This window comes from Mirounga angustirostris, unplaced genomic scaffold (assembly GCF_029215605.1).
Source record: "Mirounga angustirostris isolate CCGP_5_RB_7025 unplaced genomic scaffold, mMirAng1.0.hap1 SCAF_3, whole genome shotgun sequence".
NCBI lineage: Eukaryota > Metazoa > Chordata > Mammalia > Carnivora > Phocidae > Mirounga > Mirounga angustirostris.
In genome coordinates this window covers 124,230,142-124,254,575 of record NW_026991711.1, presented here as the reverse complement: position 1 = coordinate 124,254,575, position 24,434 = coordinate 124,230,142, and the positions used below count along the sequence as shown (strand labels likewise).

The 24,434-nt window shown below is 43.4% G+C and overlaps 1 protein-coding gene across 10 annotated transcripts in view; it reads right to left on the bottom strand.

The window, feature by feature from the left end:
* The window catches only part of TANC1 (tetratricopeptide repeat, ankyrin repeat and coiled-coil containing 1), a 229,304-nt gene that overhangs the window by 157,914 nt on the left and 46,956 nt on the right, over nucleotides 1-24,434 (bottom strand). For 2 of the 10 annotated variants that reach the window (XM_045868804.3, XM_064586597.1), the window contains exon 2: nucleotides 14,731-14,855. The exons of the other annotated variants lie outside the window; for them this stretch is intronic. The gene's annotated coding sequence lies outside the window, so the exon portion shown is untranslated. The remainder of the gene's footprint in view (nucleotides 1-14,730; nucleotides 14,856-24,434) is intronic. 10 annotated transcript variants of the gene reach the window in all.

Below are 24,434 nucleotides of genomic sequence, written 5' to 3'. Positions count from 1 at the left end.
TTTTTTATAACCAAGGAAGCAGAGAAGCTTAGAGAGATTAACAACTTCTGCAAAGTTACACAATATGTAAAGATGGACCTGGAACTTGAAAGCTCAGGCACCAAGTGGCTGCTTCCAAAGTCTTGAATGAACTCAGGGACAAGGGGGTAGGGAGGTGACCAGGAGAGTGCATAATACAAGCCTCAAAGACAAGGTGGCTTTTGCAGAAGGGCGAAAGTGTAGTTGTCTTCCATCCAGCCAAGGCTGGGAGAAAGCCAAGATCAACTCTGAGCCCCAGTGGCCACGAGGTCAAAAGCCCATGGAGGACCACCTAGGGTTTGAATACGAAGCTGAGTCTTTGAACGTGCTCCCACCCTCTCACACAGCCCCGCAGAGGATGTGTCTCAGGTCACAGGATGCTCCCCTGTAAGGTTTACAGCAGCGGGAGACCCAAGCCCCGATCCTCCCCGTGGCAGTTATCCCCACAACAGCCACACAGATGACATTTCCTCCTTTCCCCTTCTTCCTTTCTGTGAAGCTTTCCACTTGTACCATACAACAGAGCGATGAACTCCCAGCTTACACACACCAACTTCTTGATATCTAGCAACTACAACTCCCTGAAGCAAGCTAGAAGGCATTCCATAAACAAAACAGCTTTGGGCAAGTTGTTCCCCCTTTCATGGGCTCATCTAACAGGGACACTGCTCCCTCTCTTGCTTGACTGGACAATCAGGCCTCTTCCACCTGCAGGAGCTAGAATTTTACGGGCAAACTTTATTTCTGGTTCCTAAGACCACTGTCATCACAGGAGCTGATAAGCCATCACCCCAGATGAAAAAAGAGCCCCTGGCCGGAGTCTCGGGCATGGATAATAAGCCTTTACCGGAAAAGGAGAAGAGACCTTGAAGACATGTCAGAAAGTCCATTTTTCAGAAACTGTTAAAAGGCACTCAATCAATCAGTGCCAACTGAATGGAGTCTGGTATTACAAATCTAAAGAAATTAAATTTTTTAAATTGCACGGCATCTGGCCTCAAAGTAAAAAAAGGTCAGACAACTTCAAAGATGCCCCGTGAAAGGCAGCTATTCATTACACAAAGATCTCTTGCTTCTGTAGCTGACAGATGGATCTTTCACTTAAACCCATGGAACAGAAGACATCAAAATCCCTCCTCCACTTCTGTCAGTGACTTGCTAGGATGCTCTGAACAAGGTGATAACCCCCCGCCCCCCAGCTCCTGATTTCTTTAGGATGAGAGTCCCCAATACCTAGTGTCGTTTCTCACAACTCCCCCAGGTGACTGAAATGTGCACCCAGCAACACCCATTTCACACTAACTCTATACCAGGCCCTGCTCTAAGCACTTAGCCCACATATATTTAATCCTCACAACCACCCGCTGCAGAAGGTACTATAATATCTCCATTCTACAAAGACAGAGAGGCTAGTGATTTGCCAGGGTCACATAGCTGGGAGCAGAGCCAGGTTCCCCATCCCAGTAGTTTTGCTCCAGAGCCTAACAACACAGTCCCTATCTTATACCTGCTTTTTTGGCTAAAAATGAGACAGACTAGCTCCCAGGGACCTGGTGAGGTGGTCAAACAGACAAAACTGCTTAATAGGGGAGGAAAAAAAAAAAATCATCTTTGGCCACACACACACACACCCCTCTACCCACAGAGCAGCATCCCAGGTCTCAAATCTATCCTGAAACAGAGAATCTGCCTCTATGGACAGACACCTACTGTGTACTTGCTCAAGTTCTGCTAGGCCTCTAGGAGTTATTTCAAACACCAGTGTTGTCAATACTGGTGACCTGGAGGGGTCATGCAACAAAATGCAAGCTCGCTCTTGAATTCATGAGCTTACAGAAGAACACCACTGGAAGTTGGGCCATATGACCAACGGGGAAGAGTGTCTGGGACAGAGACTGCAGTCTCACATGGGCAATGCTTCCCCTGTTCCTAACACGCCAGAAGTTAGGAACGGTGTTATTCAAGAGGAGCTCAAAACCCACGCCCTAGCTCACTGAATGAACCGCATGAAGCCCGTTAAAAGGTGATGAGATGGGGCAAGGAATGGCCTCGTGTCCAGGCTTTCTTTCTCTGGGCAGTTTTACATAGTCCAATAGATATAATAAGGTTTTAACCTTGGATATCAAGTTCTAAAATAAAACTAGGGTATCGCCTGCCATGGTAACGCAATGAAGAGCTAAATGAAATTCATACAAGTCACACAGCATCATCTCTCCCATAGCTAAAGCAAATAATATCAACAGACAGAGCACTGTATACCCTTACCTGAAATTTGTAAGGGAAACCATTTTGGCCATAAACACTTGGTTGCAGCAAGCAGTCTTAAAGGGGACTGCTACAGGGGCCCATTAAGAAAGGTAACCCGGAAGTGGCGGATGGTCGTATTTTTTTAATTCACTCCAAGAGCCCCAAAATGGGGGAAGGTCAGAGCCCCCAAAATAAAAGACAATCCATGTTAGGAAGCAGAAGCCAAATATGTTGACTTTTTTTTTTTTTTTAATGTTAACTAATTTGATCTCAGAGTGAGAGGAGAGAGCTACAAGGGTGCCATCCAAGACAGGAGTCTGGGAGCTTTTAAGGGTCATGGACTGCTTCAGCAATCCAGATCCTCTCAGTGTTTCTGAAGGATTCTGACGAAGAAAATACTTACAAAGAAAATCAGTTGTGTTGAAACACAGATCTAAAAATATTTAAGCAGCAAAACTGTGAGAATAGTAAATGTGTGCTTAACACACATAACAAGACACAGTAGCAGGTCTAAGAGCTACTGCAGTTTTCTAGCAATGATGAGCGTAAGTGATAGTTAAAACGATCTCCCACAGTGCGGGACACAAATGTGATTTCTACTTGCCAAAGCCACAGGTGCTGACAATATGTGATGCTGCCCATTTTCACGACTGAAGAAAAAGCCACTTTCTGGTTGGAGATTGTGAAAACAAAGATGTGATTTTTCTCCCCCACCCACCCACGTTCACAGATGCCCTGAAGTACATCCAAGGACCCCAAGGACTAGAGACTCTGACCCAAAGAATCAGTCAGACTCAATGGGGTAATTACTCAGACTTGCTAAGTGCTCTGCTAATAGCCCAGGGGCTTCTAGAGACCCAGTAGTGCAGTTTTCTCCCACTCACAGAACCACTGAAATTCAGAAAATCAGACGGTCATTTACTGACTGGCACACATTAGCAAGACTGGGTATTCCACATATGCACCACTCCTAGCAATTAAATGCCAAGTCCCATGATTAGTTTTCATAGTGATCTATAAAAGTTCTATCTAACAAGAAAGTCCATCACCACCAAATTACTAGCCCACCCACAATAACTAGCCTGTCATTGCAAGAGAAAGACCTGTGGCAATTTACACTATGAGACGACAGACAAAACCAGGAAAGCTGGGTTGAATATATGGGACAAGTGTATTTTATTATGGTTCTGTTTTCTTGGACGCTCTCCTTATCCCTTTTAAAGTGTTTAACATCCAGGAGTTACATAGTCTTCCAATTAACTGGATCAGGCTTCCTAGTTAAGGGTGGTACCCGAGGCTCCCCCACCCCCACATACAGTCAGGCCACTCCCCAGCTGCGTGCCCTAAACCAGGGGATGCCCATATGAAGATAAATATAATTTAGAGTCCAAAATACATGGACTTACATTGGGCCACTGCCAATTTCTCATGGATCCCGGGTAACTGAGACGGTTTTTGTTTTCATGGTCAGGACCTACAACAACAGCTGCGGGAGCGTAATACTTTTTCTAGACTAATAAAGTTACCTAAGTCTGGCTCACAGTTTCAGCCATGGCAGCCGCTCAACTTCCCAGAAAGATGCAAGTAGTCGCAGGAGAGCGGGGAGGGTAGTGCCGAACTAAACTGGTGGCGTTCAAACCCGACCCAACCGCAAATAACACTCTGGCTAAACTGTGAATTACAGAATAATTCCTATGCGTGGAGATTACAAACGTTATTTCCTGGAGTCCCATAAAATTTCATCAAATCTATGAAGTTCAAGCTCTACGCTTGAAGTGAGGTGACATGCCACATACGAACATCTCCCTTTTCTTCTCTAAAACCCAGTGAAAGGTTCAATTAAAGCCCTTAGTAACTCTGCAGTGAAACTTTTGACCGTGGATTCTGTCACCACTTCTCGGAACACATACAAACAGTATGAAAGAGATCTCCGACCGAAGGAATAAAATCGGTATTGTGAAGTGGCATAGAAACCACACACACACGTCCCTACAAATACACGTAGATCATTTTTCTTTCTAGTTGGGGGGAGGCCGTGTGGGAGGGGGAGATGCTACAGTCTCCAAACCTAGAAGGTTCCTTGTACTTGTAGCAGTTACAAAGTTATTTCCTCAATATAAGTGTGTGGTCCCTTTAAGGAAAAACACCCCAGTTAGAACCCAGTGAAAAACAGGAACACATGTTTCTTGAACGACACTGAATTAGAAACAGTGGATGTGAAATTGTTCTAGATATAATGAAGATGCTGCACAGATGTACTAAGTTTTCATGATCTCAGTGAAGCATCTTTCCACTACAGCAAAATATGGGAGTCTACAACAGAGCTGGATATAAAATAAAATCTTTAAATGTCTGGTCCTTGTTTTTATGCAAACTTCCCGAGCCAACTCCCTCTGCCTTCTCACAAACCTAATAAAACACATATTTCTGTGTACTGATAATTCACTGAAAACCACAAAGCCATCCATCTCCAACTGAGACTCAGGATTCCTTACAATTATCTCCTCTTATCAATACTGCACATCTGTTAAAAATAGAAGACCTTTGCTCCACAAATGCAACCAAACACCATGAAAACCACAGCACAAGTGGAGACAAAAGCATCCTTTGGCTGAAGCTGTGAAGTTTTCCCCGCTGTGAGGGGTCTTGTCTCGTCCTCACAAGGAGGAGATAGAACTCTAATCGTCCTCTTTGACCGATAAAGAAGTTGAGACAGAGATCCAGCAGCCTGCCACAGGCCACCATCAACTCGGAACACTGACTCCACTTCTTGTCTCTCGGAGGAAAGAACACTAGGAACCTTGTCCTGAAAAGCCTAAGCCTTGGATCCCAAGCTCGAATGATGTACAAGACCAGGCTCTATCACACAGCATACGGCCTCTAAAGATAGCATTATGACAAAACTACAATGAAATTGGGATAATCTGGTTTTATTTAAACCTATTATCACCATGTATTCCTAAACATCTATACTTACACTTCTGAAAGAGAAGCTGAATGCAATCATTGCCAACATCCAATGCCAAACCAGTCAATCTCAGCTTTCTTCTCTGCATCCTTCTCCTTGGAAAAATGATGTGAATACCCACTTCATTTGCCACCTCCACGCAGGCAGCTCACAAATAGGTTTCCCCATTGTTTTACCCATGCTGCAGTTTTAGTACTTTGTTTCCAGCTTGCTGACATCAACCCTGGCAACACAAACTCTACATGTCCAAAACTAAACTCGCCTTCCTCTTCCCCAGAACTCCAACACCCCCTCGCCAGCGTGGGTTCTGGGTTCCTATTGACAGCAACCCCGCTCACCTCCCCATTCAGTCCACCAGACCCCAGGCCTCTACATCTTCATGGCCTGCTTCCAAGTCTGATAAGTAGCCAAGAGAATGACTAAGTCTCACCAGTTCCAGCTCCTCTCCACTCCCTCCCACCATTCTGGGGAGGGAATCACCATCCCCTCACTGGACCACCGGGAGGGCCTGCAGCCTGATCGCTCTAACTTCAGGCCAGTTAAAGCACATCAAAATCACCTCTAGGGCTTGTGAAGCCAGATTGCTGAGCCCCACACCCCACCTGATTTTTAGGCCTGGTTTGAAGCAGAGACTTATTTCTAGTAAGTCAACTGATGAGGACTCCACTCTTCAGGGTCCAACGCCTAAGAATCATGGTTTTTGACTCACCTTGATCCCTCTCCACCTCCCATCAATTCTTCCAGACTTTTTTCTTCATGGACCAACAAAAGCCTTTTTAAATCTGAAAATGTAGGCCTCCGGAAAAGGGCGGGGGGGGGGGTCTGGGTGGCTCAGTCCATTGAGTGTCTGACTCTTGAATTTGGCTCAGGTCATGATCTCAGGGTCATGGGATTGAGCCCTGCAACCCCTGCTATGGCTCAACAGGGAGTCCACTTGAGAGTCTTTCCCTATGCCCCTCCCCCCACTTGCACACACGTGCATGCTCTCTAAAATGAATAAATCTTTAAAAAAAAAAAAAAAAAAAGATGGGCGCCTGGGTGGCTCAGATGGTTAAGCGTCTGCCTTCGGCTCAGGTCATGATCCCAGGGTCCTGTGATCGAATCCCACATCAGGCTCCCTGCTCTTTGGGAGCCTGCTTCTCCCTCTGCTTCTCTATCTTATGAATAAATAAAATCTTTAAAAAAATATTTAAAAAAAATGTAGGCCTCTGATAATTGGGGACAATAAGACCTACTCTTCACTGTGGACCTACCGTACTTTAGGTTAGCTCTGTCATGTTACAGTTAAAACAACCCTGCAAAATACAACATTGCCTCCAAATTTATAGGGCAACTTTGTAAAAAAAAAAAAAAAACAAAAAACAACAACAAAAAAAAACCCCGAGACTTTGAAAGCTTAAGCAATTTCTAAATTCCATAATGATAAATTGGTTTTATGTATTAAAGGGGCCCTTCTCCTTAAACTTTTTTTTTTATTATGTTATGTTAATCACCATACATCATTAGTTTTTGATGTAGTGTTCCAGAGACAAACTTTTGTTACCAAAATCTGATGCAGAAAACAAAGAGCATTTCCTTCTCAGGACAGGGTAAAAGGTGGGACCTATAAGAATACAAAGTGTAGAACCAACACATGTTCAAATCCAACCTCCCAAGAGGATTTAACCAAATAAAAAAATGTCAGTACTCTGCTTTTATTTACCTGCCTCTACTTACATACGTACTCTCTGCTTTTTGTAGATCATACCCTCGTCTGTTCTAGCACAGTTAACCTCAAGCTAACAACTACATCAATCTATGCTATTCTTATTAACAAGGTCTTTACTTGAAAGGGCCTTTTCTGCCTTCATTATGACGAGCATGTGAATGATTCAAACAGCATGACCAGAAATTCAGAAGATTCTACATTTTCACATGCTGTTTTTTAAAAAAAAAAAAAAAAAAAAAAAGGCTTGGGGCGCCTGGGTGGCTCAGTCGTTAAGCGTCTGCCTTCAGCTCAGGTCATGATCCCAGGGTCCTGGGATCAAGCCCCGCATCGGGCTCCCTACTCTGCGGGAAGCCTGCTTCTCCCTCTCCCCCTCCCCCGGCTTGTGTTCCCTCTCTCGCTGTGTCTCTCGCTGTCAAATAAATAAAATCTTTAAAAAAAAAAAAAAAGGCTCTACAATAGACTCATTTCAGACCTAAAGACACCTGAAGATTGAAAGTGAGGGAATGGAGAACCATTTATCTCACAAATGGATGTCAAAAGAAAGCCAGAGTAGCAATACTTACATTGGACAAAACAGACTTTAAAACAAAGACTGTAACAAGAGACAAAGAAGAACACTATATAATAAAGGGGACAATCCAACAAGATGTAACAATTATATTTATTCACCCAATACGGAAGCACCCAAATACACAAAACAGTTAATAACTAATGGATAATATTACAATAGTAGGGGACTGTAACACCTCACTCACATCAATGAACAGATCATCTAAACAGAAAATCAACAAGCAAACAATGGCTTTGAATGACACACTGGACCACATAGACTTTACATATATTCAGAACATTCCATCCTAAAACAGAAGACATATTTTCAAGGGCACATGGAACACTCTCCAGAATAGATCACATTACAAACCTCAAATTCAAGATCAAAATCATACCATGCATACCTTCTGACCACAAGGCTCTGAAACCAAAGTCAATCACAAGAAAAAAATCTGTAAGACCACAAATACATAGAGGTTAAATGACATTCTACTAAAGAATGAATGGATCAACCAGGAAATAATTTAAAAAGTCCATGGAAACAAATGAAAATGCAAACACAACGGTCCAAAACCTTAGAGATGCAGCAAAAGCAGCTCTAAGAGGGAAGTTTATAGCACTACAGGCCTACTTCCAGAAAAATCTCAATTAACCTTATCTGACAAAAAAAGGAGCTAAAGAAAACAAAACCTAAGGCCAGCAGAAGGAAATAATAAAGATTAGAGCTGAAAAAAACAATACAGAAACTAAAAAACAAAAATAGAACAGATCAATGAAACCAGGAGCTGGTTCTTTGAAGAAAAAAAAAAAATCAGTAAAATTGATAAACATCTAGGAAGACTTATCAAGAAGGGAAATTACAGTCACAAATGAAAGAGGAGAAATAACAGTCAACACCACAGAAATACAAATTATCATAAAATATTATGAAAAACTATATGCCAACAAATTGGACAACCTAGAAGAACTGGATAAATTCCTAGAAACATATAAACCACCAAAACTGAAACAGGAAGAAAACAGAAAACTTGGACAGATAACCAGCAAAGAAATTGAATCAATAATCAAAAAAACTCCTAGACAGCTTCACAAGCAAATTCTATCAAACATTTAAAGAAGCATTAATACCTACTCTTCTCCAACTATTCCAAAAAATAGAAAACTTCCAAATTCATTCTATGAGGACAGCATTACTCTGATACCAATACCAGATAAAGACTCCACTACAGGGGCACCTACGTGGCTCAGTTAAGCGTCCAACTCTTGATTTCAGCTCATGATCTCTCAGGGTTGTGAGATTGAGTCCCCCTGGGTGTGGAGCCTGCTTCAGATTCTATCTCTCCCGCTCCCTTTGCCCCCGCCCACCCCCAAAAAAGACTCCATTAAAAAAAATACTACATTGAGGGGGGTGGGCACCTGGGTGGCTCAGTCGTTAAGCGTCTGCCTTCGGCTAAGGCCATGAGTCCTGGGATCAAGCCCTGCATCGGGCTCTCTGCTCTGTGGGAAGCCTGCTTCTCCCTCTCCCACTCCCCCTGCTTGTGCTCCCTCTCTCACTGTCTCTGTCAAATAAATAAAATCTTAAAAAAAAATACTACATTGGGGCACCTGGGTGCTCAGTTGGTTATACTCTGAAAACTATAAAACACTGATGGGAAGAAAAACTGAAGATGACAAAGAAATGGAAAGACATTCCATGCTTATGGACTGGAAGAACAAATACTGTTAAAATGTCTATACTACCCAAAGCAATCTACTCATTTAATGCAATCCCTATCAAAATATCAACAGCATTTTTCACAGAACTAGAACAACCCATCCTAAAATTAGTATGGAAACACAAAAGACCTCGACTAGCCAAAGCAACCTTAAAAGAAAAGCAAAGTAGGAGGCATCACAATTCCGAAATTCAAGTATATTACAAAGCTGCAGTAATTGGAGCATCTGGCTGGCTCAGTAGGTAAAGCCATGACTCAATCTTGGGGTTATAAATTCGAGACCCACATTGGGTGTAGAGATTACTTAAAATCTTAAAAACAAACAAAAAAAAAACCCAAAGCTGTAGTAATCAAAACAGTATGGTACTGGCGCAAAAACAGATGCACAGATCAATAGAACAGAACAGAAAATCCAGAAATAAACCCACAATTACATTGTCAATTAATCTTTGACAAAGCAGGAAAGAACATCCATCAGGATAAAGAAAGTCTCTTCAACAAATGGTGTTGGAAAATTGGATAGCAACATGCAAAAGAATGAAACTGGACCACCCTCTTACACCATACATGAAAATTCAAAATGGATTACAGATCTAAATGTGGGACCTGAAACTTAGAAGAAAACACAGGCAGTAACCTCTTTGACACTGGTGGTAGCAACTTCCTTCTAGATAGGTCTCCTGAGGCAAGGGAAACAAAAGCAAACAAACTATTGGGACTACATCAAAATAAAAAGCTCCCACACAGTGAAGGAAACAATATAACAAAAAGGCAACCTACAGAATGGGAGAAGATATTTGCAAATGACATATCTGATAAAGGGTTAGTATCCAAAATCTATAAAGAACTTATACAACTCAACACCCAAAAAGCAAATAATCCAATTAAAAAATGGGCAGAAGACATGAATAGACATTTCTCCAAAGACATCCAGATAGCCAATGGACACATGAAAGAATGGTCATCAATCATCATCAAGGAAATCCAAATCAAAACTACAATGAGAGGGGTGCCTGGGTGGCTCAGTCATTAAGCGTCTGCCTTCCGCTCAGGTCATGATCTCAGGGTCCTGGGATCGAGCCCCGCATCGGGCTCCCTGCTCCACGGGAAGCCTGCTTCTCCCACTCCCACTCCCCCTTGTGTTCCCTCTCTCGCTGTGTCTCTGTCAAATAAATTAAAAAAAAAAAAAAAAAAAACACTACCATGAGATATTATCTCACACCTGTCAGAATGGATAAAAACAACACAAGAAAGGATAGATATTGGCAAGGATGTAGAGATGAACCCTCGTGCACTGTTTTTGGGAATGCAAACTGGTACAGACACTGTGGAAAACAGTATGGAGGTTCCTCAAAATTGAAAAATAGAAAAACCTTATGATCCAGCAATCACACTACTGGGTGTCTACCCAAAGAATACAAAAATACTAATTCAAAGGGATACATGCACCCCTATGTTTATAGCAGCATTACTTACAATAGCCAAATTATGGAAGAAGCCCAAGTGTCACACGACTGATGAACAGCTAAAGCAGATGAGTCCTATATATTCACACAGACACACACATATATATGGTATATATATAATGGAATATTACTCAACCATAAAAAAGAATGAAATCTTGCCATTTGCAACAACATGCATAGAGCTAGACAATAAAATGCTAAGCGAAATAAGTCAGAAAGACAAATACTATATGATTTCACTCATATGTGGAATTTAAGAAACGAAACAAATGAGCAAAGGGGAAAAAAAAAAAAAAGACAAATCAAGAAACAGACTCTTAAAAAAAAACACACTGATGGTTGCCGGAGGGGAGGCAGGTTGGGGGGATGAGTGATGGGTGTTAAGGAGTGCACTTGTGATGAGGACCGGGTGTTGTATGCAAGTGTTGAATCACTACATTGTACACCTGAAACTACTACAATACTGTATGTTAACTAAATGGAATTAAAATAAAAACTTTAAAAGAGAAGAGAAGCTTGGGACGCCTGGGTGGCTCAGTTGGTTAAGCATCGGACTTTGGCTCAGGTCATGATCTCAGGGTTGTGGGATCGAGCCCCACGTCCAGCTCTTCGATCAGCATGGAGTCTGCCTGTCCCTCTCCCTCTGCTCCTCCCCACTGATTCCACGATTACACGCACGTCACTCTCTAAATAAAAAACAAAAAATAAACCTTGTCCTTAGCAGCTACTATTAAGGAAAAAAAAAATATAGGACACACAAATTTGAGTAACACCCAGGTCCTGGCCTCAACAAAAATCAACCTACCAACCAGAAGTCCAAAATAGCACTGTGGCATTATGGGACCACAGCAAAACAGAGTGACATGGTGTCAAAGGTTTTAGAGTCAGGCAGACCAACCTAGAGGTTTAATATGTCCCAATCCCAACTCGACCATACTTTACTTGCCCTGTGATCTTGGGCCAGTAACTTGATCTCTGAATCTTAAGGTTCCACACTTATGGGGCACCTGGATGTCTCAGTTAAGCGTCTGACCCTTGGTTTCAGCTCAGGTCGAGATCTCAGGGTCGTGAGATCCCGCGCTGCCCCCACCCCCACCAGCCCTGGGGTTCCAAGCTCAGCATGGAGTCTGCTTAAGACTTTCTCTCCCTCTGCCCCTCCCCCCAACCCTGCACATTCTCCACTCTCGCGTTAAGATCTTAAAAAAAAAATTCCTCACTTGTAACAGAGATAATATGCCACAGACTAGTTGTGAAAATTAGAAATAACATATGAAAAGTATCTAGGATTATGCAGAGTACAAAATGTATATTACATAAATGGTCATAATTGTCTCATGTTATTGTGTCTGCTTATATAAGCCCAACTACAACTTTTAATGCCTATAATATTTAAATGTCAGTGGAATGGCCTTTTCCTTTTTTATTTAGGTTATTAAAATGATAGAATTTAACTGCAAATGAAGATATGGGGCTGAGGGAGGATGAAGGATGAGTCACACATTTCTGGCTTGAATAATGCTAATGACCAAAGTGGGAAAAGCAGACAGAAGCCTAGGGATAAGGGAACTCGGGGGGGGGGGGGGGGGGGGGGGGGGTGCGGACCAGAGAGACAGGAAGCAGGCAATAATTGGGAGGGAAAGGAGTTTGGTTTGGATATTCCTACTTAAAAGTAAATATGAGTCATCCAAATAGAAATGTCCAAGAGATTGTTTTGAGACAAGGGGATGAACTCACAGAAAGACTTAGGGGTCATTAACACGTGGGTGGTGGCTGAAACCACAGAAGTACTGAGGTCCCCCGAAGAGGCTCAGCAGACTAAAAGAAAAACCACCAAGGATCAAAGCTCAGGGAACATGAACATTTAAGGGCAAATACAGTAGGACCTAGGAAGAAATTAAAGAAGAAGAAATGTAGTCAGAAATGATGCAAAGGAACCCAGAAAAGGAAATTTCAAATGAGGAGTGGTCAGTGCTATCAAGTGCTACAGAAAAGCCATGTCAAAGAGTTCTATCAGAGGCCATTTGTAACCTTAACAAGAGCAGTTTCCATGAAGCTGAGGCAATGAAAAGCAGGTAACAGGTCATCTCTAAGGTCCCTCCTAAGCAGTAAGATTCTTTGATCTCAAAATATAAACTTATTTTCCAAACCTTATTAAAACCTCAAATAACAAAAAGTTGCAAGGTCTTCTTTCAGAGAAAGGGAATTTGCAAGAGACACAGTTAAACATTTAACTGATCTTTTAAGCTCCTATCAACTTCCTGAAGTTGGTCCCAAGGAAGGAATAAAGAAAAATTAGCTAATTCTCAACCACCCAAAAACCTCCTGTAAGAGGAAAAAAACTGTATCCCTTACTAAATAAATTTCCTGTCTAATAAATCTGAGGGCAATACATTTAAATTGCTATTTCAGTACTACTTTGAAAAATGTGTTACCATAGGTCAAAAAACTTTGGTTTCAATATGCAAATCTCTGCATACTTTGGGTAAAATTCCATTTAAGCAGATTCCCACCTGGATTTCTAAATAAGCCTTAACTCATTAAATTCAGAAAATTGTTCTTCAATGTCATTTTTCTCGTTCCTTGTATACTTACAATGATAGAAAGTGTTGTCCTAGGCAATTTTAACTTAAAGTTATAAAATGGTTCTACCATGCAAATTATGGCACAATAAGGGGATGTTTGGCTTGGCTGTAAGAAACTGGTTAAACTAGTTAGTAGAGTTCAAAAATAATTCCCCCAAACATCTGCTCAGGCTAAGAAAGAGTTTCTTTGTTTTTAAGTCTAGTCCACATAGAAATATTTTTTAAGAAGTTATAACTATCTCTTTTAGGAGTTTTAAACAACAGACATATATAGCAGGGACTCCTTCCCCATCCCCGAATTTCTAGTTCAGTACACTGGGGGTGGAAGGGGGGTCCCAGTATTCTAATTCTTAAAGCTTCACCTTAGATTCTGCTATGTACTCCCCAGTCATGCTCCTGCTGAAAAGCTTTACCTTTTGGCAGGATCCCCCGAAGTTTTAGGGGCAATGTGATCACGGTGTTGTTTATGACAAGCAAGGCATGGCAGGAGGGGTGAGTGCAGAATGTGAAATCCTGCCAGCAAGCCACACAGGACAGATGGCAGGGTGCACCTCCATGTTACATGGGCGTTTCAAGAATTCACAGAGCTTTGGAAGCAGGTTTAACCTTGACCCCCATCTCCTATGGGGACGCTTTCCAACACCCAGAGATAAGGAATATAGGGCAGTCTTCAGAGCCCTCAGTCAACCATTCTATCCTGGACCTCCTGGGGATTCCTGCTCCATGGCTTCAACTGTGAGCAGCTGAGCATAAATAACAGTCCTCCAAGCTGTGCTCACTTAAGATGGGATTGAAGATCCAGTTCTCCGCCAACTCTCTTCTTAAAGGAGAGAGAGAATATTTGAGTCCTACTAACTGTCACACATTAGAGATAGGGAATGCAACTAACAATGTGAACAGAACAAAAGTTTTACCCATCAGGAGCTTCCAGCCTCACCCAAACCCTTGAAGCAGGTATTTTTGTTTGAAAATTCATATACAAAACTGCAATACAGGAAAACCATAGTACAGAAGTTTACCGGCTTTCCTAAAGTTCCTGAAAGCACATAACTAAAAAAAATCCTCCTTGAAACCCAGGGAAGGGAAAAGACACAGCTCAGAATAAGTTAATAGGACTTCTGTGTTTGCAAACTGTCAATATTAAGGTATTAAGCTACTCACACAACACGTATTAAATGTTTTCAGTGGAGAAGTACTGTGCTAGGAACCATAGAGAGACCCAAAACCTTGAAATGGGCACACACACAAAAAAAAAAATCAGAAAAGTTCTGGAAAAAAAAAAACGTATCAAAACATCCCTATTAATAAAAGTGCTTTAACCCAGTAATTAAGACACCAAATTTTTTTCAAAAATTCTTAAATTTCTTTGACTAAAAACCCAATTTACTTTCAAATCCCTCAAAATTTTCAGAGAATAACTCATCTTGGAAAACGGGGTCTGTCAGGAGTCGGATTCTCCATGAGTCCCACTCACCTTGCCTCACCCCAGAGTCCACGTGCTGGCAACAGAGAGAGGCGGTCTCACTCAGGGGGTGGGGTGGGGCACAGCACCCAGAAAGCTCCTCTGGACAAGTCGACCACAGAAAACTAGAAAGAGAACTGGAAAAAAAGAAATCCTGTGAGCACACTCGCCCTAGGAGACAAGCAGCAGAGAGTTTATAAAACCAGCTACAACCTCCCAGAAACTCCCAACAAAGCCAGGATGGAGAGGAAAGAGACATCAGCATATACATACTCTTAACAGAGGGGAAAGCAAGGTGACCGGCTGGCAAAAGCAAGAAAATTAGTGCTTTCTTCCGAAGCCCTCTATCCGAGCAGACCAGGGACATTTACTGAAAGCCTCCTGTCTGGAACAGGGTACTGAAGTACTTGTTCACTTCTCCTATCTCGGGTTTTCTCTTTAAGTGATGCTAATAGGTTTGCAGCCCAAGACACAAATGTTTCAAAGGTTTGAGATAAGGAGCCAAGAACCTCCCTAAAGCACTAAGGGTGCCCACATCTCCTGCCCCACTCCTCACAGCTCCCGCTTTCTGAACACACTGTCCAATTTCACACCTCTGCCCTCCAGTTCCCTCATCCTGAGGCAGCTCTCTCCCATTCTGGAAATTAGTCATCCTCCTAGCACAGCTTAAATATCCCCCTGCCCCACCCCCAGGGAATCTCACCGGTCCTTCTCCTAGGGAATCTGAGCTCTGGCGTCCGCTTCCTTCTGCCTCGACCTCCCCTCCTAGCAGTTTCTCCAGGGCTGGTCTTACCTGCCACCCCCACCCCCGAGCGCCTGCTCTTGTCACAAGAGGAGAGATGCCCAGTGTGTGCTTGTTGAATGAAGGACTCCAATAAGAGGTTCCTCATGACTGACTCCGTCTATTTCCCGGGGAACGTTCTTCCGCAAGGGTGCTATCCATGCCCAACCACACCAGCCATCAGGCTCGGCCCACGGCAATGCCCTCACAGCACTGCGGCTGGGCTTCACTGCCAAAAAGGACAGAACCGTGTGTAGTCACATTTAGGCCAACAAAACCACCTGGCAGGGCAGCGGAGTCTTAGAGGTTCGTGCACACAAAGCCTGGGTGCAGTCCTGCTCTCCCCCCTTTAAGTCTGTTTAATGAGGAGCTCTAGAAGACGTGCCCCCCTTCCCCACCAGGACTTCAAAGAGGAGAACAGAGCACAGGAGCCTTTCTCTGGGAGGAAACCGGGGACGGCTGCAGGGCACAGGGTCAAGTCTCCCCCACTTCAGAGACAGCAGAGATCTCCCTGGAGCAGAACGTGGAGGAGAAACCGACATGGACCGGGTGAGCACCTTGGGTCAAATGTTTCCTCATCTCGTATTCAGCGGCAGCCCACAAATGCTGCCAAGACTTCCAGACACCCCCCAGCTTCTTCTGCCCCCAGGCTGCTGGCCTCACTGATGGTATTTAAGCACTCACTGCAGGACGGCACCACCTGGTGAACAGCAGCTGCTCAAGTATCTCAGGGCGTCCTCCTATTACTCGATCATAAAAGGGATCACCTGCCTCTTTACGGAGGGTTCTGGCAGCCAGGGAAGGAAGCCATCTCACAGCTGATGCGAGTACTTCAGCCAACCTCCCTTCTTAAAGCACACCTCAGCAGAGAAGGCAAGCTTCTCACTTGTCCCAGCCACACCTACACACAAGCTTTAAAAGAATATCCATCACAGCCCGCAATATGCCAGCTGCCAGACAGACCCTCTGCCCAGAGGACCTGCCGATGTTTGGGCACCTTAAAATTACATCTGTAACACATTATGCAAACACACATACTTTTCCTCTGGCCCCATCTCCACCTAGAGCAGCCCATCTGTTACACTACTTCTGTAAGGACGGGGGAAAGGTCCTTTCTGAGTTCGAGACTACAAAGGCACCACCATAAATTACAGAGTGACAGAGGTCCCAAGGGGAGGCGGCTTCCTGCAAGAAGGACCGTCCCTACGGCCTGTTTTTGTGGTGATGAGATCACAGAGTTTAGATTCTGTATTTGGTCCTACATGGGTTTTAAGGGCCATATTCCGTAATTACAGAAAGGAAAAAAAGCAGATCAACGAGACCAGAGGAACTCTGAGTGGTGTTTGAGAAGTTACTTATAACTGCAGGGAGATCACTCACCTACCCAAACTCAGAAACTATGCCTCGAATCTGTCCTCCAGAATCAATGTTAGGTTAGAAAAAAGTGCAACTTTCTACTTTTTACTTGCTTTTGTTTCAGTATTCCTCCATTCAGAGGGCTCCATTCCCTTTCAATGTATAATCCAAAATTTGGGCCCAAGAGAGTTTTGAAAAACAAGCATGCCACAAAATATTCTCCTATAAAATTCAAAAGACAACAAAGTACACTTATTGGAAGAATTTTTATGGAACCTAAAACAACGGGAGTTTAGAGAGGAGGTGAATAACCCTCAATTGCCAATCACCAGCTCTTCATTTGCAGATCTAATTTTTAATTGGCGCCTAAAAAAAAAACCTTAAAATGCTTTTGAGAATTATGAGGGTTTACTTCCTGGTCATCACTCTCTTTCAAGGATGAACAAAGAGACTCCCAAGTTGTTTATCCAATAGAAATAAGTGCATGTTCGTGGACCAAAGCGTGTGACCACCGGCTCCATGTGACAGCCCACACCCTCCGGCTGTACGGGGTTCTGCAGCCCCCAACACTGCTCCACTAGAACGTGAGGCCCAGAGAGGGGATGAAGATCACAACCTGCTGCACGTGGGAGTTCACGGAGGTGTAGGTCCCAGTCAACTGCATAGACGGAGTGGAAGACCATGTCACTGAAATGCTAAATCGAGGAAAGGAATCTTCTCGGTTGTTGTTTTGTTTCCTTTTGATGCTGATGCTTAATAGAAAGCAGACTTAAATAAAGGAGGAAGAGAGGGAGAAGGAGAACCCCAGGGACTTGGCATGCATTGGAGGGACAGGAGCAACAAGAGGCATTTTTTTTTTTTTAAGATTTTATTTATTTGAGAGAGAGACAGATAGTGACAGAGATAGCAAGAGAGAGCAGAAGCAGGGGGAGTGGGAGAGGGAGAGGCAGGCTTCCCACCGAGCAGGGAGCCCGATGTGGGGCTCGATCCCAGGACCCTGGGACCGTGACCTGAGCCCAAGGCAGATGCACAACGACTGAGCCACCCAGGCACCCCCAAAAGGCATTATTTTAAAATACCTATTTTCATTTCAAATCCTGCAGCTTCCATTTTCCTTGAGATGCAGGTACTGCTAGTATCGTTACATCTCACTTACACTGAGGCGGCTTTTAATCCTAACCACCGGATCAGAATCTCCCGGCGAGCTTTAAAAATTCTGATGCCCAGAATAATGAAAACAATCTCTGGGGATGAGGCTCAAATGCTGACACTTTATAAAGCTGACCTTAAGTGATCTTAAGGTATAGCTGGGACTACGAACCACTGCCCCTGCCCTATCCCCGAGCTGTTTTCTTTTTTCTTGACGGTGTGGGGGCAGCAGGAAATATTTATGCCTAAGAAAGGGGTGGTAGGACAAACAAATGGGCCAGGGAAAGAGCTGGAGGAAGCTGAAGTGAATAATAGCTTGCAGGTGGTGATCACTGGAGTGGATGCAAGGTGTGGCCTGCAGGGCTCACTCCCTTTAGGAGAAGACAGGAGTGGGACAGCCTGGGTCGTTCCCCAGGTAAGCCCTGGATGGCAAGAGGGAACAATCCAAAGCTCATCCATAAAGAACATTCCCAGGTCAAGTGTCTACTACGTAAGAAGTGATTATAATATGATGGTTTTCATATGTGGAGAATCTACTTAACTGTATTTACTCCTGTGATTTCTCCTGGTTCTTCTATTAACAGTATTAACAGGCTTGTTGTTTTGATCCATATTTCCTTGCTCCCCAAATCTAACAAAGTACACATTCATTACAGGATAACTTCCTGGAGTTACAGCACCCAAAAAAACAAGCTTCCCTAGGCATAATACCCAGCTGGCTCATACAAGGGCTGAACCCAGACGTGATTTTAAATTGTCATCATTATGTTCTCCGATGTGACGGTGACCAGATAAGGAGGAGAACATGGGCATCTGGGTGAAGGATGAGGACTGCAGGAATGCCGTCTCCAGTTGGGAGTTAATTCTATTCTCCCTTCCCTGGTCTTTAATTCTTAGAGCTACCTGTTCTCTTCCCGTCCTTCTGAAACAGTAACAAAAATCAGGCAGCCCAGCTTGGATGCCTCCTTCCCAATGTCTGTCTCTCATGGGAAAGTTAATCAGCTTTGCCTAATCCATTCTTTACCAGTGCTTCCCAAGTATGTCCTGCAGGCCACCGTAGCAGAATGAGGTCATCCCTGGACACCACCTCAGACCACATAAGAAGGGGATCATACTATCTGGAGTAGAGGCCAAGAGTCTGCATTTTAATCAGCCACCCAGACACAACAGTCAGGGAACCAGTCACAAAACCTCATCCATTCCCCCTTTGAAATGGGTTCAACAGATGTGCTGCTAAGTCTCTCCAGAACCTCTGCCACTTCCCTATTGGGGTTACATTCTCCCAATGCAGCTGGTTTCTCCAATGTCACTGCATGACCACGATCTCAAATACCGCTTGGACCCCAGCGCAGCTTGGACCCCAGCACAGCTGGCTTAAAGTTCCTGACTCGAGTCCCTCTGCTCTGAACTCGCACCCAATGCAAAACTTCTCCAGCACTTTCACTTAGGGTTTCGGTTCTGTTAGTTCTCTCTCCCAACTACATGCTAAGCTTCTTGAAGGCAGGCTCCACGTCGTCCCTCTGGATCCTCCACAGGGCTGGGCGCATCTTAGGTTTCGAGAATAGTGGCTGACTGACCAAACCCTTGCCTCAGCCCTGGGTTTGCCTTCATTCACCTTCTTCTCATTGTCCCTGAGAAAACATTCATTCTCTCCTTTCCATAACAAAATTGTCTCAGGCATGGGTGGGAGAAAAGATTTACACACTAGTGGGGGAAAAGGGGGGAGGGGACAGAAGTCATAAACTAGCAACCTCAACTATCCAGCAAGCAGCTAGGAACCAAAACTTAGTCTTTGCAGCTGCCAAAATCTGCAAACCTTCACAGCTCAAAACACAAACACACAGCTCAGAAGAGAACTCCCCAGCCTCTCCCCATACCTTTCGCAGGCCCTCCCTGAGAGCTATTTTACTCCTCTTCTGGATAGGATTCTAACAGGAGGGAAATATTTGGTTTCCCAGGTCACTGCAAATTAAGCGGGTGGTGGGTAGCTGCTAAATCAAGGCACAATGAGAGCCCTGAGAAAGTATGACGGACAGGAGACAATTTATAAAATCCCAAACAGATTACAGGTTGTTACAGTTTAAATAGACTTTCAATCCCCAAAAGTGTCCAAGGACAGCAAAACAAAACATTTCAAAACAGCACAATTAGTGGCCCTGAAAGATTATCCCGGGCACTAAGAAAAGGTTATTTCACTTTCAGTAGGTCTCCAAGCCACTCTGTCCTGGAGAGAAGATGCCCACATGGCCAACCTCAGTCCCGAGGACCCATGTGTTCTCAAAAATAAGAACAGGCACTGTAAGCAGCTGCAGCGCACTGACTCTTCGTGGCCCCAACACTACTGAACACCGGGACAGGCGTTCAAAGGCGGGTACACAACCCTGAGCAGTGCCATGCTGATCGGGAACCTTCCATCTCTCTATTCCCATCCTTGCCACACACTCGCACTTCTCATCATCTACCTTTTGTTATGGTATTTGTTAAGTTAAGCTCCTTACCAGATTTAAACTTCCTTGAGCAGAGGGATACCATGCATGGACACCTACTTGCCTGTTTGCCTGTTTGCCTGTTTGCCCTTTGCCAGTTCCCTTTGTTTAGAAGCCCAGATAGTCTTAAGGAAGGAGGGATTTAAATAAGTGTGTTTTAAAATAGCCCAAGCATTTCTTTTTTTTAAATTTTAACTCCAGTATAGTTAACATAAGCCCGAGCATTTCCACAGTTTTTAAAGATGCTGATTTTCCTACTTTCCTAGGGAGTTAAAAAAATATAAGTTTAAATGTTAGGATTCTATGATCAATGGGGCAAGCTTCGGTTTATCTTGGTATCTAATCTATATGGGACATAGAGCCAAGGAATAAATTCTGCACCATTGCATGTACCTATCTGAACCACAAAGGTTAGGGTGAGTTTTTTCTTCATCTACAAGAAACCTAACCTCAAACGGCTTCCATCATTTATCTATTCAGAAGTGATTATTGGGTGACTTCATATTTTTGTCTTGATAAGTAATAGCATTCAAAAGTACTGATTTGCTTTGGGATTAGTAAAGAGAGTACTTTAATGAGTTTAACTGGTAGTTCCATAATAAAAGGTTATGGTTTATACTTGGTTCAAGTAATTTTTTTTTATCTACACTGAGTTAAAAAACTAAATCTATTTCCAGATTCACAAAAGCAATTCTCAGTTTTATTTAAGCTCATTGTTGAATGTGTCCCTTACACTCAGACCCATTCATTTTACAAACAGGCTACAATGACCTACCAGGGTACTGAAAACCTCTCCATTTTATGAGGGTGGAGGTCAAGGTTGTCGGGACATCCAGGCCTGGCCTGCTGTTTTCAGCTTCTACAGCCCTTCCCTCCCACAGCTGAGGCCTCTTGACCCTTGCCCCACCCTGCTTTGGCTCAATCCAGCGGAAATTTCAGGAATAGAGATTTAAACAGTTTGGGCCAAGTTGTTTTTGCTGCTTAACCGGCCCTGACTTTGGGTCTAGTAACTCGGCTTCTTTCTCTTGCATTCCATAGGCCTCATTCACCCTCTCGCTCAGTTCTGAAAACCTCCAAGTCTCTGGGGGCTGAGGTGTTTCCTTGCCCTTGGCAATCCTCCAAAGGACCAGAGGTCTTCTCTGGACCCACAGGGGACACGGATGCCCCTGTCAGGCTACTCTGCTGTGCTGGGCCACTCCAGACCACCATGTGCCAGGCCACTAGCACTGAAGACCCCTGTTCTTTCCTCCTGGCACACTAGACTTCCTCCCAGCTGCAAACAGTAGGTCTGTTGCCCCGCTACACGTCTCCCACCCCTGGGCGGGGAGTTCCAGGCCCAAACGGGGCCTCAGTAGGAAATGACTCAGATCACAAAAAGCTGAGGGTCCCCTGGCCAGAACACAAATAAGTCACAAGATCTGGATTCTAACCTATCAGAAATGAAAATCCCAGCAACAAAACATCAACAAAGCAAGAGAAAAGAGGATGTGTCTTTTCTCTGAGAAAAATGCCCCTATGCTGACAGTGGGTACGCTGACGCCACGGCGGCTTCCTTCACAAGTTCTAAGGTAAAACCTGAGGAAAATCAGAGAAATGGCTACAACTGTCTTCCCTGGGTGGAGGGGAGCGAAAAGGCTTCTTACAAACCACTCCAAAGCTAACACCTACGGCTACTGAAATTACAAATACGAAAACAACGACGTAGGTCTTCTCTCCAAAGAAATCAAGTCATGTTCTAAAACCCTAATAACAAAGCTAAATTTATATGCACATTTTTATCAACATCTTAAAAAAAAAAAAATCAGACAACATTAAAAACTCTAACTGGCTAACCTGTATCCCAATTCAAAATAACATGAAAAACTGCAACCTTCATTTTCTGGTCAAAGCTTATTTTTGCAATACTTATCATTTTCTACAGAATTCTAGCATTTTCTGCTTTCCACCACTATTTTATAGAAAGACATTTCTCCCTTGGCTTCATATCTTTGCTTTTTGATCTTGTTAACAATCCCGAAAATTCCAACCTTGCAATTTTTTCAGTCCTGGGAAGGAATAACACACAGTCATTTAAAAACCAAAAGCAGTGTCAACACTTCCTCAATGACACAGCTGCTGTGAGTGACCAGTGAATAAAAACTTGGTTTTGTGTGTGTTTTTTTTTCTTTATGGAAAATGATGACTGCATCAAAATAATTCTCAAAGTTACTGAACACATGGTCAAAAACAGTAAGGCATCAGGAAAGCAAGAAGCACTAACTACCTGTGATAAAGTACAGCGAAATACATGAACAAAAGGGTCTGTCCAATGACTCTGGACAAGAGAGGACCCATTCTCTATGCCATGCATTACGTGGAGCACACGTTCTGTATCACAAACCCAAATATACATATTAGGCATGTGATCCAGCAACCCCACTTCTGGGTATTTATCCAAAAGAACTGAAATCAGGATCCCAAGGAGAGATTCGTACTTCCATGTTCACTGCAGCATTATTGATAATAGCCAAGCCTGCAGAAGCAACCTAAATGTCCATTGATAGATGAGTGGATAAAGAAACTGTGGTGTGTGTATACACACACACACACACACACACACACACGTGGAATATTATTCAGCCTTAAACAAGGAAAGAAATTCTGTCACATACTAAGACATGGATGAACATTGGGGACCATGCTAAGTTAAATAAGCCAGTCACAGAAGGTCAAATACCGTATGATTCCAACTCATGAGGTATCTAAAGTAGTCAAACTCAGAGGCAGAAAGTAGAACAGCTCCTGGCCAGGAGCTGAGGGGAGGAGGAAATAGGGAAATGTTGTTCATTGAGTATAAAGTTTCAGTCATGCAAGATGAAAAAGTTCTAGACACCAGCTGTACAAGATTGTGCCTATAGTTAAAAATACTACATAGTACACTTAAAAATTTGTTAAGAGGGTAGATCTCATGTTATGTATGTGTGTGTGTTTTACCACAATTTGAAAAAAAAAAAAAGAAACAGGCTCAGGAGTTCAGATGATGCTGGCTTCAAAGTTCCCATCCCTTCTGCTTCATATTGCCTACATGCAAGAGAAGTACATATGATATAGATTAGCATATAATTCAAGGCTCGAGCACATGGTAGGAAGAATGGAGGGGGACAGGGAACCAAAGAAGGCTGAAATAGTTGAGGAAAGCATCAAAATGGAGGGTGACTCAGCTCAACCCCTGAAGAATCCTTCACAAGCTGAGCCTGTGGAGCCTCCAACAAGCCTGGCATGTGAGTATGGACACTGAGCTGGTCCAAGCCAAGAAGGCATGCTAGGAAAGAGCTTTCAAAGGCTGCAGGGGCAAAATTATGTAGAACAAACTCCACACTTCCAACCCATGAATTAATCACTGACAGCTAGAAACTGAAGCAAAACCAAAGGAACTGGTCAGGGTATCCTAAGTCATTTATAATCTAGCCCTGAGAGTTTTGAATGTTTTCCAAATCCTGGAAAAGACCTTGCAATGTGACCATTAAGTAATATAAAAAATTATAAGGCACAGCTCCCCATCAGGGCCAGTCTGAGTTAAAACAATCAGAAGACCAAATAAAGTGTATAACATTTCTAAAGAAAGGAATAAAAATATGGTATGAGAGTAATGCCCTATTTATCCAACATCCCTGGAAAATTAGGTATGGTAAATAAATGAATCTTTAAGATAATGAAACTGCTCCCTTTAAGTATAAAACCTGTGTCAAGGGGCGCCTGGGTGGCTCAGTCAGTTAAGTGTCTGCCTTCAGCTCAGGGTCCTGGGATTGAGCCCAGCATCAGGCTCCCTGCTCAGTGGGGAGTATGCTTTTCCCTCTCCCTCTGCCGCTACCCCCCCCACCTCATGTGCATGAGCACGCTCTCTCTCTCAAATAAATACATATAATCCTTAAAAAACAAAACAAAACAAAAAACCTGTGTTAATA